This window comes from Stenella coeruleoalba, assembly GCF_951394435.1.
Source record: "Stenella coeruleoalba genome assembly, chromosome: 20".
NCBI lineage: Eukaryota > Metazoa > Chordata > Mammalia > Artiodactyla > Delphinidae > Stenella > Stenella coeruleoalba.
Genome location: NC_137166.1, coordinates 40,408,927 through 40,427,185, shown reverse-complemented (window position 1 = coordinate 40,427,185; position 18,259 = coordinate 40,408,927). Strand labels below are relative to the sequence as shown.

The 18,259-nt window shown below is 46.4% G+C and overlaps 1 long non-coding RNA gene across 1 annotated transcript in view; it reads left to right on the top strand.

The window, feature by feature from the left end:
• LOC307178637 overlaps positions 1-17,468 on the top strand; it is a 179,310-nt gene extending 161,842 nt beyond the window's left edge. Inside the window, exons 2-3 of the long non-coding RNA XR_013825245.1 lie at positions 12,334-12,423; positions 16,507-17,468. This is a non-coding gene — a long non-coding RNA (uncharacterized lncRNA). The remainder of the gene's footprint in view (positions 1-12,333; positions 12,424-16,506) is intronic.
• The last annotated feature ends 791 nt before the right edge of the window (positions 17,469-18,259 follow it).

Sequence of the window (18,259 nt, the reverse complement as noted above, 5' to 3'; positions counted from 1 at the left end):
ATGCTCACCAATGGGTGGCATGATCGGGCCGGCGAAGCAAAATGGCCCAAAGGGCCACGTCCTGGTTCCAGACATTCACTTATGCTCATACAATTGCCAAAGATCACAGCTGAAAGCAAAGAAAGCCATACTAATATTTTCTAAGCGATTTCCTTCTCCCCTTCATTTCAGAGGACGGCATTTCAGACCTCCGTCTGGTTTAGTCACTGATCCTCAGTCCCAATTCCTGATGCTCAGGCCCAGCGGATCCTTAGCCTTGGAAGGTGAGAGGGTAAATGGGATAGGGTAGGAGGATGGTGGGAACCTTCATCTGGTCCCAGGCTGTCCGCTCAGCTAGAAAGCCTCCGGGGGAGCCCACCACTCATCCAGGCTCTACCTCCTCTGGGTCTCGGGCTGGCTTGGGGTTGTCTTATCCTGCTGTAACCCAGAGGTCTCTGGTCTCTTGTTACAAGGCTCTGCTGCCTTGGTAGGTTGCCCCTCTGAGACGCCAAAGGACCACGCAGCTAGATTTGCTCTTTTGAACCCAAAAGATTTCCTTGGCCTCAGAGCCTCATTCCTTCCAGACTCTGAGCCCCCAAGTTTCCAGGGTTGCCTCTGGCACTCCAGCCATATCTCTCCAGATTTTATTTCGAGGGTATTGCAGGGTGAAGCATGCAGTATGAGGAGGACCTTTGACCTTTGCCTGCGGTCCCTCTGGTCTGAAAAGCTCAGGATAATTTCTGGCGACTGCCCCCAAGGGGTGGGGGTGGTGTGGCTGCCTGGTTGGCGCCTGAGGCTGGTGCGTCCTGCTTTGGGTCGACAGGGGGCAGCTTGGCCTATTGAGCAGAGAGTATTCTCCTGGGGTCTGAAACTTTCCCGAGACTTGGGCCTGTCTAGGCGAGGTAAATCTGTGACTCTCCAGACATATTTTGAGTGAATTGGTTTCAGCTTTCACAAAATGCTAATGTTGATATTGTTTACGTCTTGTTGCATTGTTTTTCACTTTAAAATTACAGCTTTAGTACATTAAGCTAATTTCATAATACTGTATTAACTTAATATTCTATAAATCACACATGTTAGATTGCATTGTTGCGGATGCACAAAATCCAAATTTACTGCTCAAGCTCTCCCAAAACGTGTATTCATAATTTGCTCCAGCGAGCCCTGTGCCGCCATGTAGGGTTAAGGAATTACACATTCCAATGGCAGGCACAGATCACGCCGCTCTCTCTCTCTGCAACTGTTCTCCATACAAATTGAAACAATATATTTCCAGCCATTTTCATAGTTGTAATTACTAGCAAAAATCGTAATACCGCAAACATATTTTAAACACCTGCACTTTGGGTCAACTCATTTTTTTCTTTTTTTTTCTTTAAGCTGAGCGTTTCCATTTGAATATGGTTGAGAAAGCTCACTGGTGGTAGCAACTGCTGGGTACCTTTTTTTCTAGGGGGAAGATGATAACTTTTGACTTGGAAGGAAGAGGTAAAGGGACTGGTGGAAGGAACTCAGCTTGCCCCTCTCTCTCCATTCCCCCCTTCTCTCCCTCTCTCTTTTCACCTTGGCAAAAGGGATTTAATCAGAGCCGGACTGCCTTTTACACGCTGCCTGGCCCTTTTGCAAGGATGCAAAGTTCTGTGCTTCAGCCCAGCTTGCTGGTTCCGGGAACAAAGGGATGCTCTCCTTGGGGGACATGGGGGTGGGCTGGGGCCTTCGAGGAGCCTCTGTAGGTTTTTAAGCACACACTGTCTAGTCGGGCTCTGACAAGTCCATTGTAAATCAAAGGTCTGGTAAGTGGGGATGCCAGAAATGTTTGATCTCCGTCCAAGCCTTGAAACAACTTGCTTATTTTTTCTGCAGTTTGGCTCCTCACTAAAATAAAACATTGTGAGATGAATGTTCTGACGGGTCATTGTGTGTCAAGCTGTCACTCTGTAATGGTTACATATTTCAGCTGGATTGAGGTGGTGCCGGTTGGGGGAGGTCTGGGAGAAAGCGAGAGGCAGAGAGAGAGGGAAGGGAAGGAGACAAAGAGGAACAAGATTTCTGCTTTCTCCTTGTGGCTGATCTTCATTTAAACCAAACACTTGTCATGTTCAGGGGAAGTTTTATAAATTTTTAATGATATTGGGTACAACTGGTGCTTTGAAATTTGCTGTACTTTAATTTTTTCTTCGTTAGCAAAGGTTCACTAATGCATTGAAGTGCTAAGAGCGTATCCTAGGGATGCCACGATAATTGTGTTGTTAATAATATTGTGGCACTAGTAATGTTCTCCTGGTAATCAAGGCATGAGATTTTTTTTTAATATATTCAGTTATTACACTGCATCTCGTACAAATCATGTCAATTACAATTGCCAGCCTGTGACAGTTAAAATAATTGTATACGTTTTCTAGAATTTTCCATTGGCTTGGCTAATCAAGCTAAAAAAAAATCAACACATTATTTGCATTAATTTTGTTTCTAGTCTATTTCCGCTCCTAAATCATTTGTCCATCTACTTCAAAAGGCAGAACAGTAAGTATTTTAATAATAAATATACAAACACATTCACATCAACCTAATTTAGGAATACTTCTATAGGTCTAGCAAGACAGAATCATCTGGTAGGAAGGTTTGTGTGACTGGGTTTATGACTTTCACTGGCGTGCATGCATGCTGCTACTGAGCTCACACTGTACACGCTTGGGATATGTGGATTCTATGTTGATGTAGCCAAGCCTTGTAAGGGCATTCACTTTAGCATTTTCTATTTCTGTATTCCATCCATAGTTCTGTCTAGGTCAGGAAAATTGCATGATTTTGGTCTTTCCTTTTTGGCTTCCCTGAAATAGCTCAATATTCCTCTGCACCAGGAAATGATGTACGTAATACTTTGCAGAAAGACCCTGCAAATTTGCAGCTCGAACACTAGTCTTCCACTTCAACGAGCTCTACCTCCTGACCGGCACCAACGCTTTCTTTATTTGGAACTAAAATAGCTAAACACTCAAAAAGTACTGAACATGTGAGGCTGGCAGCTCACAGAATCCCCTGCGGTGTCTCAGCACATTTCCCCAAAGGCTGACCTCTCCATCACCCAGAGTCGTTCCTTGTCACAGCCAAGAACGGGGAGGGATTTTGGTGACCTAGAGGCATTTTTGAATGAGGAGCCCAGGGTGCCCAGGAGCATGGGAGGAGGTGCTGGGCGGCCGGCAGGGGAGTCCTTTATTGCCTGGCTGTCAGCAACCCCATTGTAGTCGGAGACAGTGGGTCAGCACAGGGTGAGGTGTCCGCTTGAGGATGCCTCTCGGGCAGACCCTGAAGAGAGTCAGCCTGGCCTGTTTCACCTGCGGAAAAGAGGATCAGAAAGCAGGCAGGAGCATAGCAATCTCAGAAGGAGACCTCCAACAAGAAGGAATAGCAGCCCTTGCAAAAGAACAGTGGCAGAGGGATCGGGCAAATGACAGGTGGACTGACAGGATTATTTGAGCAATTTTCGGCCAGCTCGGCGATATTATTTGGAGAATAATAAATAATCTCCCCAATTCCCGAGGTCCTCCACCCCGGCCCTTGCTTCCCACCCCCTTCTCGGCCACGTCTATGGTGTCAAGATATTGCATGAGGGTCAGTGGCTGCAGGTTCTGGGGGTCAGGGAAGCAAAATATATTTCCCCCTTTTCATGCAATCATATTCTCTTAAACATGGCTTGAACAAATCATCTCTCAAAAACGTAGAATTTATTTCTCAACTCTGCCTGGAGGTACAGCAAAGAGAACAGATTTTTTTCCTCTCTCCGGCCCTTTGAGTCCTGACCATGCAGAATGGATGGCTTTAGAACTGTACACAGACAGGAAAATCAATGCGTCATACCAGGAGGCTTCAGGGGTTAGGTTCCCATGTCCATGTCAACAAGGCTATTGGTTTTTTTTAATGCTCCAAAGTTATCACTTCCCGCCTGCAAGAGCCACCACTGTGACTTGTGTGGTCAAACCTTAACAAAAGAATTTCCTTTTGCCCGCCACTCGGTGGCCTGGAATTTAATTACTGTGCAGGGAGAATTTTTCCAAGTATGACAATCGGAAACAAACTGGCAGGCCCCCAACAGCAGGTGTCCCCAAGGGCAGCTGACTGGTGCATTACGGAGGGGCTCATGATCTTACTGGGGGCCAGGACGCCACATATGTACCAGGCCTCAGGTCTGTGGGGGGGTGGTGACTGACCCCGGGTTCTCTGGTCCTTCTGGAGCTTCTGGGATACAACTTGCTGGGAAAGAGGACAGCTAGCCTTCTTCGGGAAGGTCACCTTTGTATCTGTTGGAATGTGGGCTGTAGAGAGAACTGGGACTGTGGGCATCTCTCCGGCTTTACAACACCAATGCTCTGTTAAAGATGCTTCGATCGGTCAATAGGTGAAAATAACACTTGTCATTAGATTTTAAACTGAGTGTCCGAAAATGAAGCCGTGGCTAAATCTTTGTCAGTTTCATCAGTCCAACGCTTCACTTGGTTTACTGTGCTGGGAAGAGTCCCTGGACCCCAACAGCAACCCCGTCTGTAGACTTGGAATTTCTCAGATTCACCTAGATCGCAGCCGCACTGGGTCCAAACCCCTCCTGGATGCAGACACCGGGGGGAAGCAAACCCCCGTGCCCTCCTAAAACAGCCCTGCGATTCCCCCTTCCATGCTGGCCACACCCTCCCCCTTCTGCTTTTCCCCGGGCTGTCCTGTCCGCGGTGACACAGTGCTAACGCCAGGGTGCTGGAGGCCACGGTGAGCATTGCTCACTCACAGCAGGCGGATGAAAAGGCAGTGCAGATGTAATTTGTTTTCAATGGCTGTTTCAAAAGAATAATTGTGGTGACATTGCGGGATCAATACTATAGATTTTTGTTTTCAAGTACACTGTATGCGTGGTGCTAAGAGGAGACAGGAAATACAGCACTGCAGCCTGAATACAATAAAAATGGACTGAGGTCTGCGGGTATTTGCCGGCTGCTAGCCGTCTGCGTCACGAGCATCATTGGCGGGATTACCGAGTTTGTCCTTTGGGTGGGTATTTCATGGTGAATGTGTGCACATTGCCTGTAGTTTTCCTCCTTGGCTTCTTTCGGGACCTGTTTCCTGAATCCGTGTAAAGTAACTGGAGATAGATGTCCAGGACCCGAGGCTTGGCTTTGCCTGCTACCAAGCGGAGGTGGCCAGGGCTGGCGTGTCCCTGTGTGCTGGAGGGTATGGGGGATGGTGGTTAAGATCTGTGGATGGGGCTGGACACTTCTACGTGAAAGCAGCAGCTTCTAACCCAGAGTAGGTGTGGGACCACTCGGGTGGCAGCCATATATTTCCCCTAGCTCTTCTTTCGGGGGGGCTTGTAATGGACAGCCCCCGCCCGCAGTGTTTTGGGGTCCTGCGTGGAATCAGGGACTTCTGTGATTAGGGGAGCACGTCCCCAAGCTCCCCTTCAGAATATCTTAAGCTGCAGCCTCGACCTCGGACAGGATGCTCTTTAGAGAAGCACTCTGCTCAGGAAGCTGGTCTGAAGGTAACGACTGTCAGGTTAAGACCTGTCAACACCAGAGGAGGTGATCAAGGCTTCCCGAGTTCAGGTGGGTTCCCTGGCTTGGGGCAACTAGACGAAAACGCAGACCCCAGGGTGAAAATTATATGAACAAAGAATTCGTAATAAAGCGGAATAAATGTAATAAGATGTGAAGGAGAGCGTGGTGCCTGTTTTCCCCCCATTCTTTTGTAATTAGCCCTCGAAAGAAATGGAAATTCTGCCAAAATACCTTTCTGGTTGCTGGCTTCCAACTGTAATTGAAAATGATGTGTTTTGGGATGAAAGAATTGTCAGGTAAACAGCAGGATTCAGAAGGACGCCTGGGTTAGGAGAATTGGACCATCTGGCCTAATCGACTCATTTGACAGAGGGGGAAACTGAGGCACAGGCATTCCTGGGGACCTGCCTGGTCTTCCAGTGAGTTTGAAGAGGATTTGTAAGCTGACTTCCAACCTAAAGCCTCCTGAAGCCCATGAACTTGGCTCTCGCGTGGGCATATTTTGTTTTATCACAATGCCTTTTTTTGCTTTCTTTTTCTTTCTTTCTTTCTTTCTTTGTTTAAATTAATGACAACTATAAAATTGGGAGGGTTCAATAAAACCCAGGTCTGGATTCTTTTGAAAAATCAGAATGTCCAGCAACACTGAACCCATATCCTGCAGGTTGGCATCTGGCATTAAGTCATAGCAGACTCTCCCCCAATCATTCAGCTCAGCCCAGGAAGCATTTGGGTCTGTCGACTCTGATACAAGGCACACGGCAGTGTCCACGGGACCTGAAACCTTTCTGAAACATTTCATTTGGCAGAGTGATGAACGCCAGGGGCACATTTCCCTCAGAGTTAGGCTTTCTGAACATAGAATAGAAAGAGTAGAAATGAACTGATCCGCAGTCTCTGACCTCAAACACTCTGTGTGAGCAGTGTGTGTGTGTCTGTGTGATACAAACTGTCTGGAAGAAATAAAAACATCTCCACATTTCAAAATAGCCAGATGTTTACATTCACACTTCCTGAGGATTTAATTCAATAAACATTCGCCAAGCTCCTTGCTTGAAGTTCAGACAAGAGGGAACTCCTTCTTTCAAGGAGCTCACAGTCTAACACGAAAAAAACAAAACATATATTAACAACCTAAGATGAACATGCAGGTATTGTGTACTGCACTTACTGTGTACTAGGTCCTGTGACTACCTCTTAAGTCACTGGACAAGGAAAATACCCACAAAAAAACAGACTACAGTGAAAAAGACAGTATTTATGTATGGAGGGGTTTGAATCTAGTTTAAAGGAAGAATTAGCATATTAATTTAACAAATATCTATTGTCAGCTATGAGTTAGGCATTAGGATAGGTGCTGGAGCTGTCACGGTGAGCAAAATAAATGTGAATTAAATAATGACACAAATAGATCATTCAAACTATTAAGTGGTATAAAGAAAGAGTGCATAGTGCTATGATCACGCAAAACAGAATGACCTGATCAAGTCTGGGGAAGATCAAGGGTTTCTCTGAAGGAGACTTTGGTCTGGAGGTTGAAGGTGAATAGAACAGAAGACCTTTCTATGCAGAGGAATCCGCACGTGCAGAGGCTCTGGGGCAAGAGAAGACACGTGTCATACCTAAGGAACACAAGGAAGATCAGTGCAGCTGGAACAGAGAGAGCGAAATGGAGAGGTGTCCACAGAGGATCTGCAGAAATGGATTGATAGGTGCCAGACCAAATAAATCTTCTGGGCCAGGGTAAGGCATTTAGTCTCTGTCCTCAGAGGGACAGGAAATAAGAAGAATTTAGGCATGTGTGTGTACCTGTGGTAATACAAACAGATATGTCTTTTAAAGAAGCATTTATTATAAGCTGAGTTTCCCAGGAAACGGATTCTTAGACTCAGGGATTTGTGTGTAGGATGTTCATTGGGGGGATGCTCTTAGGGATAACACCTGAAAAGAACAGGGAGCTCAACTTTGGGCAGGGGAAGAAGTTAAACCCTGTATGAAGTTGCATCAGAGGCCCCAGCAGATCTATGGAGCATTCTGTAGCTGGAATGGCTCTGCAGAAATACCCCAAATTGAAGCAAACGGTTGGGGCCTTATGCCCCTACCTCCATCTCAACCAGTCATTGGATTGGGCTTCCCCTGAGGAGGGGGTATGATCTTGGATAAGCCTACACTCTCCAGCTGAAGACAGTTTGCTAATACTCATGGTCTCAGGAGCTGGGATGAGTAGCACACACAGTCCAGGACAGTCCAGCCCTTGCACAACATAGATCTATTGGTTTCATATAATAAGTTTTGTGAACAGCTCTTGCAGGGTCGTGGTTGGTCTTTTTTCCAGGGGAGACTTATAAAAGGAGAGTTAGTGGGACAAACCATAGTCCCCATCACTGAAGCTGGTCTTTGCCCACATCTGTTACTCATCACCTCTGTCCTCTACTAGCCATTACTCTTATCCTTGCTTAGCAATTCTGTTGGTCTGAGTGACTCATCTGGTGCAATGATCAGACTCTCATCTCTAAAGGGAATGGCCCTCTGGTCACCATGACCTTTTCCAGCCATGGCTGCTGCATTCATCCATCTGTTTTTAAGTTAGGGCATTAATGACAAGAGATGCCTCAGTAGATCATCTGGCTCCCTCCATTATATAACAACAGCCCTATCTCCTCCTTTCTTTATATGCTACACTCTCATCATAGGAATACCAAATGAATAGATGACAGATGTAGCTAAAAATGTAATGGGACTCTTACCAAGTCTCCTGAGGGTAGAGATCCTGGTCTGGGAATTAGAACCTATGGATCCATAGGGACAGCCAGCACAAATTCCCCAAGTGGATCACTGGGAGGGATGCTAAGTGGGGCCACCCCTACTTCCACATCTGGTTCCTGACCCTATGTCCTCTACCCATCAGGGACACAGAATCATACAATTTTCATTGCTTTTGAGTGTGTACTGAATCCTGCAGAAGGATCCTGAAAAACCAGGATATCATCTCCAAGTTGGTGCCTGGGCTGAATCTTCAAAGGATCATTCTATTGCTCAAGCTGGAAGCTTCCTTTGGGGTGTGGGGAGTGATAGAACCAGGGTATCTCATGGTCAGATTCCCACTGTCACACCTTCTGTGTTATAAAGTGGGTCCCTCAGTACCATACAGCGTTACGTGAAATCCAGTTTTGGTGTAAACCCTTGGATAGTAGTGCTAGCTAAAGTCAAACTCAGGCAGGAAAGGCAAATTCATATCCAGAATATGTCTCAATTCCAGTCAAGCTGAATTACTACTTTTTCCAGGGTGGAAGGTTTCAGTGTAGTCAAGTTGACCTCAAGTGGATGGCTAGCCTTCTTGGGGTACGATGTCATGTTAGGGACTCAACATTGGTCTCTGTTGCTGGCAAGTTGGACATTTGGCAGTTGTGGCAGCTAGATTAGTCTTAGAGAACAGGATCCCATGATATTGGACCCATGCATAATCTTTGTGCTTCCATGTCTCTAACTCCATCCATGAGGCCATTGTCCCAGCCAACGACAGAAGCCAGCTGACATTCTTCCATGTTTCCTGGTGGACGTTGTCACATGATACAAAGATCATCATACATTGTGTCCTCCTGTAGATCCATTTATATGCTTCTTTTCCAGCACTCTGTCTCTAGTCTTCCAATTATTCACTTCCCAGGCTCTTGAACAACCAGCCAAGCCATTTGCCACTGCCCAGGATTCTATATATATTCTTATGTCAGACCACTTTTCCTTTCATACAAAGTGAATTTCAGGTTTACTGCCTGAAGTTCAGGCTATTGGGAAGATTTTTCCCTCCTTGTTGTCTTTCAAGACCATCCCTGCATGGGGTAGTAGTGCAGCAGTTGTCTCTTTGAAGCTTATTTTCACATACTGAGCTGAGAACTGAGCTCAACCTTTGTCCTTCTCCATCAGCTGGTCATAAGAGTACCTATGGTACCATATTTGTTAGCTGAGGGAGAGGTGCTGGTGCAACAGTGGTGGATGACACAGGTTCTGGGCTACCAACTCAGGCAGCTTACCTGGGCCCTCTGGCTCTTCTTATGCTGATCCTGGATGAGATTCTTCCATCTTACAGTGGGTTGCTCCTGGATCTACCTGATCTTATGACTTTGGGTCTAACAAAACCCAATTCACGATGGGTAGCTCTGACTGCATGGTAATTTGATATTCCATGGGTAGGCACTCTGTCTCTACTAGGGCCCAGGAGTGTCCCATGAGTTGTTGTTGTGGGTAGTGGTGGTTTTCATGTGGTGTGCTTAAACTCTGTGTAGTCTTTCCCCACCTCAGCTACCTATAATAACACTCTCTCTGCCAGGTCATGGATCCTGGACTTGCCGCAGAGCCCTTTCCCGAGCTGGGTCCCTCTCAAAGTTGTAAGACTTTCTTGTTGCTCAGCAAATGGATTGGAGCAATATTCTGAAATGTGGAGTAACTGCCTCTAGAATCCTGGGATGGGGGTAAACTGACAGAGTGCTTTCTTTTTATTTGTGAGAAATGTGAGATGTGATAATTTGTCCTTTAATTTGGATGGGAAGTTCTGGTGTGTCTTTGGCCACTGAATCCCTAAAACCTTCATTGATTCGCGGGTCTCTGAATTTTCTTAGGATTTATCTCCTACCCTCTGGAGTCCATGTACCTTACCAACATTGGTCACTGTCATCCTTCAGGATCTGACTCTTGTGGCAGTCATTCTGGTGAATTAGATGAGATATGACAGAGGCCACCACCCTTTTATCACATGCATATTGACTCTGTTGGCTGGTGCAGGAGCAGTTTTAGAGACTTCCATTTGGCCTTCTGAAGTGTGATATTACTCACCCAAAGGCCCCAGGAAGAAATTTAGGGATTTACCAACTACCAAGTATGTCCATTCCAATTATACATTTTGGGCACTTGGAGATCTATCAGGTGGGCCTAAGTCAGTGCTGGATCTGGGCCAAGATTTCATTTTTGACGTGGCCTCCACGTGTGCACACTCGGGTTAGTTTGCTGGAGAGCAGGGAGGATGAACACAGAGAGCAGTTGGAGATGTGGACGAGGAGGGGCTGAATCCGATCTGGGTCTCAGTCTGAGGAGGCTGCAGAGTTTGATGAAGTAGCCTGGGGTTTCCCAATGTGTGGGACCTATGAATGGTATTAAATAGAATAGGACGTGGTATGCAATGAAAATGAGTCACAAGGTAAGTTATTCCTTTTTCAATTTAACATAGTTGAATATTTGCTGTGGTTCCAAAATGGACAGGTTGAAGCCTCTTGGGTGGGAGTTGAGATGAGAATACATTTCACAGACAAATGTGGCCTGGAAATTGGCTGATTTTTATAGTATTGTCTTCTTCTTGAAGTAAGACTTCTTCTTTTATTCTGAGACAAGAAATATTAGGACTGATTCCTGCAGAGGAACTAATGAGCTTCTTTCTCCAGCCGAGTCCCCACCTTGATATGATGTTTCCACCTTCTGGTTCTAATGATACATGGGATTGTATGAGCTGTGAACTCAGGGGAGTCACCCAAATCTCTCCAATTTAACAGGAGAAAAAGAGTTCACCTTCTGGTTCTGAAATTTTTAATTTAAGAATAGTAGAAAATACTTTCCAGGATTTAAATGGACTAACTACTGAACTCTCTTGGGTCAGAGTGTCCCTTCTAAACTTGGCATGTTCTCCCTGGTCTCTTGCTTCTTTGCTCAGCTTAAGGTAGGGACCCACCTCATTGGAACTCATGTAGTTCATGCTGGAGGTCAAAAGGGGAATAATCTTGGAACTCAGGGTTTTCTGATCAACAATTTTTCTTTTATTTGTGCAAGAAGTCATAAACCGTGCTGCTATACCAAATTACCCCAGACTCAGTGGCTTAAACAACTCAAATTTATTATCTTTTAGTTCTGTTGGTCAAAAGTCCAACACAGTTCTCACTGGACTGAAATCCAGGCCTTCCTTTTGGAGGTTTTAGGAAAAAATTCATTTCCTTGCATTTTCCCCACTTCTAGAGGCTGCCCTCATGCCTGGGCTCATGGCCTTCATCTTCAAAGACAACCGAGTTTCACCTCTCTGACATTTCTTTTGTCTTTCTCTCTGATCAAGGCCAGCAAATGTCCTCCTTTTTTTTTTTTTTCCCCAAGAAGTCAGATGGTTAGTTTGGGACCACCTGGATAATCCAGGATAACTTCCCCATCTCCAGGATTCATATCCTTAAACCATATCTGCAAAGTCCCTTTTGCCATGTAAGGTAGCATATTCGCAGCTTCTGGGCTTCTGGTTGTGGATGTTTTTGGGAGCCATTATTCTGTCTACCATAGACAGTAACATTGAAAAGTCAGGAGGAATCTTAGATTCTAATCTCTGACCTCCCACTCGTTTTGGAATTCCTTTCGAAGCATCCCTGATAGAAGTGCATCCAACCTCTAATTAAACATCCCGTCAAAGCGAGCGCACTGCTGCTCTGTGGTTCTTGTTCCCTATTCCCTTCAACATCTCTTTAGACTGGTTTGTTTTCCAAATCAGGCTCGACTCTGGAATTTGATAGAATGAGCACAGCAAAAAGCTGCCTCAACCGGACACTGGATCGGCTGCACAGGGCTATGTCACAAACAATGCTGTTTGCAAGTAAGTTCTGAGTTTGAATTTGGATTCTTTCCACCAGACACAGGATTGCAGGAGGTGTCCTTTGGTGACAAGTATCACCTCTTTGCCTTGTGAGAGCCTGGGAGTTGACAGTGTCCTGTTCCCGAGGTCTATTCATTTGCTTATTGACTCACAAGTATTAATAGAACCATTGCTATGTGCCATGTATTGTTCTAGGTACTGAGAACCCGCAGTGAATGAGCCAAAGTCCTTTCTCTCATGGAGCTTCCATTCCAATGCTGGGCGTGGAGCAAGAAATAGTAACAAGTAAGTTCATATTGTAATATCTCAGAGAAACAGACACTGAGATGAAAAATGCAACAGAGGAAGGGGAAGGGTAGAGGCTGATGGGGTTGTTCTTCATCAGATGATCAGGAAACCCTTCTGGGGAGAAAGCATTGAATCAAGTTGTGAATGGAGTCAGTGGTATCCCATCCAGAATTGGGGAGAATTGTGGGGTTAAATTCTGAGATTTTAATCAAGCTTGTTTCCATCCCTCCTTTCCTTACCCCCAGCCCCTGCCCAGCCCTCCCTCAAGCTCAGGCATCCTACCACCGTGTTTCCAGAAAAGATTGCCAGTGCAAAACCAAAGGACAAAAAAAGCAATACTTTCTAAAATTTCAAAATAGTTTCTAAAACTCACGGCAAAAGGTTTTGCTTGGTTAGAGCCAGGCTTTGTGGATAACAAAGTCCTGAAGAGCTCCGGGTGTGCAGTTTATATCAAACAATAGATCTATAAGGGCAGGTAAGCAGATTTCCTGCGTCCTGGATGAACATTCCCCCGGACTGGGGACTCCAGGGAAGCAGTAAACTCTCACAGAAAACAAAGACGAACGAACAACGCCTTTCCTCTGATGGAAGCCTGCTCGGTCTTCTCGGTTGTTAATGAGGCTTCTCCCTTGGGTAGTGACTGGTTTAGGTGGCGGTCGAGGGGGTAATTTTTCAGAAATGCTGCCTCCAATGGGCCAGTGTTTTAAAGGCTGCCCCGCTTCAATGGTCTTTTTATGCAGCAAGACAATGGCAGCTTACGCGTTGCTACATCAGGCCTATTTTCTGAGGAATGGTTGCATTCAGGGCACTTCTAATTTGTCAGAAGAAATACAGACCATCTCTCCAGGAGTCTGCTGAAGAGGACATCCTTTCTCTGTGAGCTCTGCCTTGGATCAGTGTGCAGCTCGGCTAGCATGCGGGCCCCTGTTGCTTCTACCTACTGGGGACACTCTGATTTATTAGGATTCAACAAGCCATGTCCTGCTCCTGACTCAGTCCTCCCTCTCTGTCCCCTGCTCTCTTGCCCCTTCCCTCTGGAACCACCAGACAAGGGAAGGGGCACTTTACAAATGCTCCCTGTGTCTGGGGTCTGGTGGGAAGTGGGACCGAGGAGGGTCCACTCCGCTGGGGCTGGCGGTGGTGCTTGAGGGGCACAGCTGGTCCACGAGCAGGGCCAGGCCGCCGGGCAGCAGGCTCTGGCGGTGCCTGTCCTTCTGGTTTTCTAACTGTGAGATGACAGTGCGATCACAGCCTTTTGAATATTGGCGAAATGAAGCCGAAGCCTTGGTCATCGAATGCCATGACTTTCCCCAGTGTCCGACTGGGGGCCAGCGTCCAGCGAATCACACCGCTGAAAGCCCTCGAATGTCTGTCTTATAACCATTCTAATTGCATTTCCATTTGGGCCTCCCTCTCCATGAAGCTCGTTACTGAACCACCGCTCTGGCTGAGCATCCGTTTTCAAGCTTTTTGCTTGGCATGGACTCATTTCATCATTATTATTATCATTCTATAAGTAATATAAAGGTAGTCCAATTTGCATCTTGGGTCACCCTCTGTCACCTTATCTCCTTGTGATGGCCTTTATCCTTGGGCGCCCAGACACCGCCTTCAGCAACAGAGCACTAGGGGGTCATGGCATGGACTCCCTGCTGACCGCTCTCAGCTGTGAGATTCTGGCCAAATTACCTAATTCCCCTGCAGGATAACCATGGAACCCCCTCACAGGGCAGTGGTGAGAATGACACTGAGTTCCCACATGCACAGCAACAAGACTGGCCCCTGGCATGTGATGAACTGTCCATAAGCAGGAATTCTATTATTGCTTGGTTAGCTGGGGCTCCCCAGCCCCATCGACTTTTCTGTGCTCGTGGCCCTGCCTTGCTTCTCTGCCTCTAGCAGGCTTCCCTCTGCTGAGACCCAGGAAATTTCTCCATCACTCAGGCTATTGCACAGCAGCCCTTGTGCATGAGGAACCTGGCCACACGAGCAGGTCAGGGGAGGACTGTGGAGGGGGGATTGGGGTGGAGAAGTCTTTGCATCCTGAGCGGGGCCTGGGCCCATCAAGCCTGTTCTTCTAACAGCCTCCATCTGACTGATGAGTACGTGGGGAGTCATTCTGCTCAGGGCTCGGGAGCTGTTAGACGTTGTCCTCCAGGCAGATTAGGGTCTGGCTGCCTCTGTCCTCTGACCCAGGGCTTGGTGCCAAGCAGCACAGCATTTTGGGAGGTGAACCTGCCAGCCTGCAGCCTGGCGTGTTCTGAGAATCACTTCCTCCTTGGTCTCTCCATTTGAAGGATGTTGTTTTACCTCTTCTGGGTCTGTGTCCAACGGAACAGTCTTCCCCGTTCATCCACCCGTGTATCATCGGTTTATCCAGCCTACAAAAACATTTTGGGGACCCACTGTGAGTACAAAGACTTGGGAGGCATTTTACTTTCTTCCCGTCTATTTAGGTGAAGGCTGGCAAAGAATATGGATTTATTCATTTAAATATTTCTTCCTCTGACTTTATTATTTTTGGCTAAGTAATGAATTTGGCTGAAACTTCAGTATGCTTAGGAGAGGTTGGTCTAGTTAGAGAACAAGGGCATGAGGCCCAATTCCTAGAAATATTAGATATTCCTTTCTTTCTTTCCTTCTTTCTTTCTCCCTCCCTCCTTCCCCCTCTTTCTTTCTCTTCCTTCCTTCCTTCCTTCCTTCCTCCCTTCCTCCCTACCTTTCTGTCTTTCTTTCTCAGCTTTTCTAACAGAGAAGCTGGATTGAAAACTTTCAGACTCGGTTTTGTAATCCAGCAGCTGGAAACTGTTGCCCTCCCTGACCCAGAATTCTTTTCAATGCCTGCATCCTGGCTTCTGCTCCAGCATATCAGCCCTAATGCTACACGGACATAGGGCGATCAGGGATGGCCCTCTCACCGGGCTGCAGACAAGAAAGCTATGTCCTTGTGCCCAGCTGTGTGAGCATGGAAGCAGGGACAAAGGCACAGAAGGCAAGAGGCTTTCAGGGTTCACGTTGCGAAGACCAGAGACACCTTTTCCGGGAGGAGCACTGACAAACCTTCCCTGGTAAGGGCACAGCATCCTTGGGAGGCCACAGGATGCAAGGCACAAGCTTTCATTGATCACAACCTTTATGATGCTCCCAGAATTCTGCTGTCTCGGAAACCATTTAAACTGGTGAGAAGAGAGTACAGCATTTGACAACGGTTGTTTTGTTTTAAGACACACGCATTAAAAATACATCTGAAATCCAGGGCACAAAGAATCCAAATAATGTTATTAAATTTGTCGTTGAAGAAGGGCCTGCAGGACAGCTGGCTCTGCTCTTTTACGAAAAACTTGCAGAACTCGACTTGTTGCACAAACAAAGCATATTCATTTTTTTTTTCTTCTCCCTCTCTCTGGTTCTCTTTCTTTGCATTTTCCACTTTCCTATTTCTCCCGAGGAGACAAACAAATCTCTGAAGGACTATTAAGTTGCAAATATACCGGAGCCAAAAATAGAAGATGGAGCCGTATAAACATTTTGCATATTTTGGTGCAATTTGTTGAAAATAGTATAAAATATGCTCACAGTTGGCATCTAGAATGCAAATATTAGGAATACAGTCCCCTGATACATTATGGTTTTTCAGCAGTATAGTGCGGGCTCATCCAATAGCTATTGTGTGACTTTGTAGTTTGTTGGAGTGTGAATAATATTGGTGACTTGTTTGTACAGTATATTAGGGAGATGCATGTCTTAAAGTGATATTAGCTCCTCTGGAGATTCCAAGGGATGAAAGCTGAGAGTGGAACTCGGGGGAAAAACAGAGGCATATATTTTTAACATCACTTAACGCTACTTGCTTTCCTGCGCTATTTCCTTAGAGTAAAAAACCGGGGTGGGGATCAAAGCGTGCAGGGGCCTTGTGGATGCACGGCCCTCTTCTTTCATGTTCCAGAACACGGGGTTAAGTGGAGAGCCTGTAAGTGAGAAAACTTGCAGCTCGTCTGTGAGCTGGTGCACGTCTCTCCCACCCGGAGGCTGACTGGTTTTACGGCTGATGGTAAATCCGTCTTCTCTCTCCTCTGACAGGTGAGGAGACATCCTCCCGTGCATGGGGCTTCCCACCGTACATCTGGCACCCACCTCACAGGTGAACTTTCCCGCTCCTAAATGATGACTGGTAAGAAAAACAAGATGTCTTTCTCGGTTATAAATTTAACTCTTCTATGATTAGTCTGGGCAATTAGGACACCCCTGAGGTTGAGTCTGTGGCGGAGGCACAGGCTGGAAGTCTGATTAGCTCAAGTCTCTTGATGCTTGTTCCTGGTAGTAAATGCCTGGCACATATAGTATTGATTTCCATTTAGATATCTTAATGTTTCCAGACAATCCCGGCAGATGTGGGCTGAACTCAGATCTGCGGGAGCGCCGGTCTGCAATCTGCAAACATTTTTCTTGCCACTTTGTTTCATTTTTCCTAAACTTAACTGATTTGGAATCCGGAGATATAAATGAAAAATACTGAACCGGCCTATCAATCACGGCATGCACAAACATCGCCACTGCCCTTTCCTAACATCCTATTACCACCGGGTAGCTGGCTAGTCAAACAGGAATAAAAATTACACTGCAAACATCATAAGTTAGGCTTGATTTGTTGAGCAAGGAGCCTGACAATTCGGTAAGAGTTATATACCTCAGCTTCGCTGAAAATCAGGCTTGTTATGGCTCTGGTACGTCTATAAAGATTGTTCATTTCATATAAAACAGCTACCTGCACCGAATGCCTTAGAAGGAAGAATGATGCTGGTTATAAATATAGAGGAAAATCTATTTGTCTGCCCCTTCATGCTGTTAGCGAGTCACGTGGAGGGGCCCTTCGGTGTTTCTCGGCAGCAGGGGGAGATCTCTGCGGCCACCTTCCCCTCTGCCAGGCTGGCCTGGATTGAAGCACAGCATCCCTCCCTGTCATAGGAGATAAAGCAGTGAAGTGTGACCAGTGCCACCGCCTTGCTCTCTGCCCACCAGGGGGATGCTAGTGATATTGAGAAACAAGACGGCATTGCCTTTAAACCAAATGTGAGGGGGAGGCTGTCTGTCGGCCGGCTGGGCTGGATAACAGTTAACGTCAGAAAAGATAAATAGAAATTATTAGAATGGGTTTGGAAGGGATTTTTTATAGGGCTGGGTTGTATTCGTTTAAAGATACATTATTGGACTGTTATATCTGATTTCAAGCTGCTGGGTAATTAAAATGATTAACATCCCTTACTCACAGAGTTCAATTCATTAAAGTTTTAAGCACCCTTTGTGCTCAGAATGGAGGGATGAAACATCCACGTTGACTCACGCCGGGGATCAGTCAGTTCTGCCCTGTGTTTATCGTCACTGATCTTGCAAGCCACTGCGTCCATTGCTAAGCTGCGGGCGCACGTTGGGTAGAGAGCATCGGCCATGAACACTCACCCCGTAGAATCCCTGGTTCAGAGAGGAAGGGAAAGGAAATAGAGAAAATCTTGCTGAGAATTCTCATCCAGGTTCTTCTCACAGGCACTTGGTTCTTTCCAGCTGCCGGTGCCTGGGGAACCGTTCCTTCTGGGGGCTCAGCAGTTGTGACCCAAGCACGTGGCTAGCCCTCAGGCACACAGTGTCAGCAGAGGGGTTGAGGAGGGCTCTTGCAGCTCGCAAACACGCTGAAACATGCAGTGGACCAATTCTCATTATTATCCCAATTTAAATGTGCTCAAAATATTGTTTCCTGTGCTGTATTTCTTAGTTTTACACTTATAAAGTAGCCAGCAAAATCTTGGTGAATAAAAGGGACACTTGTAAGGGCCCGCTC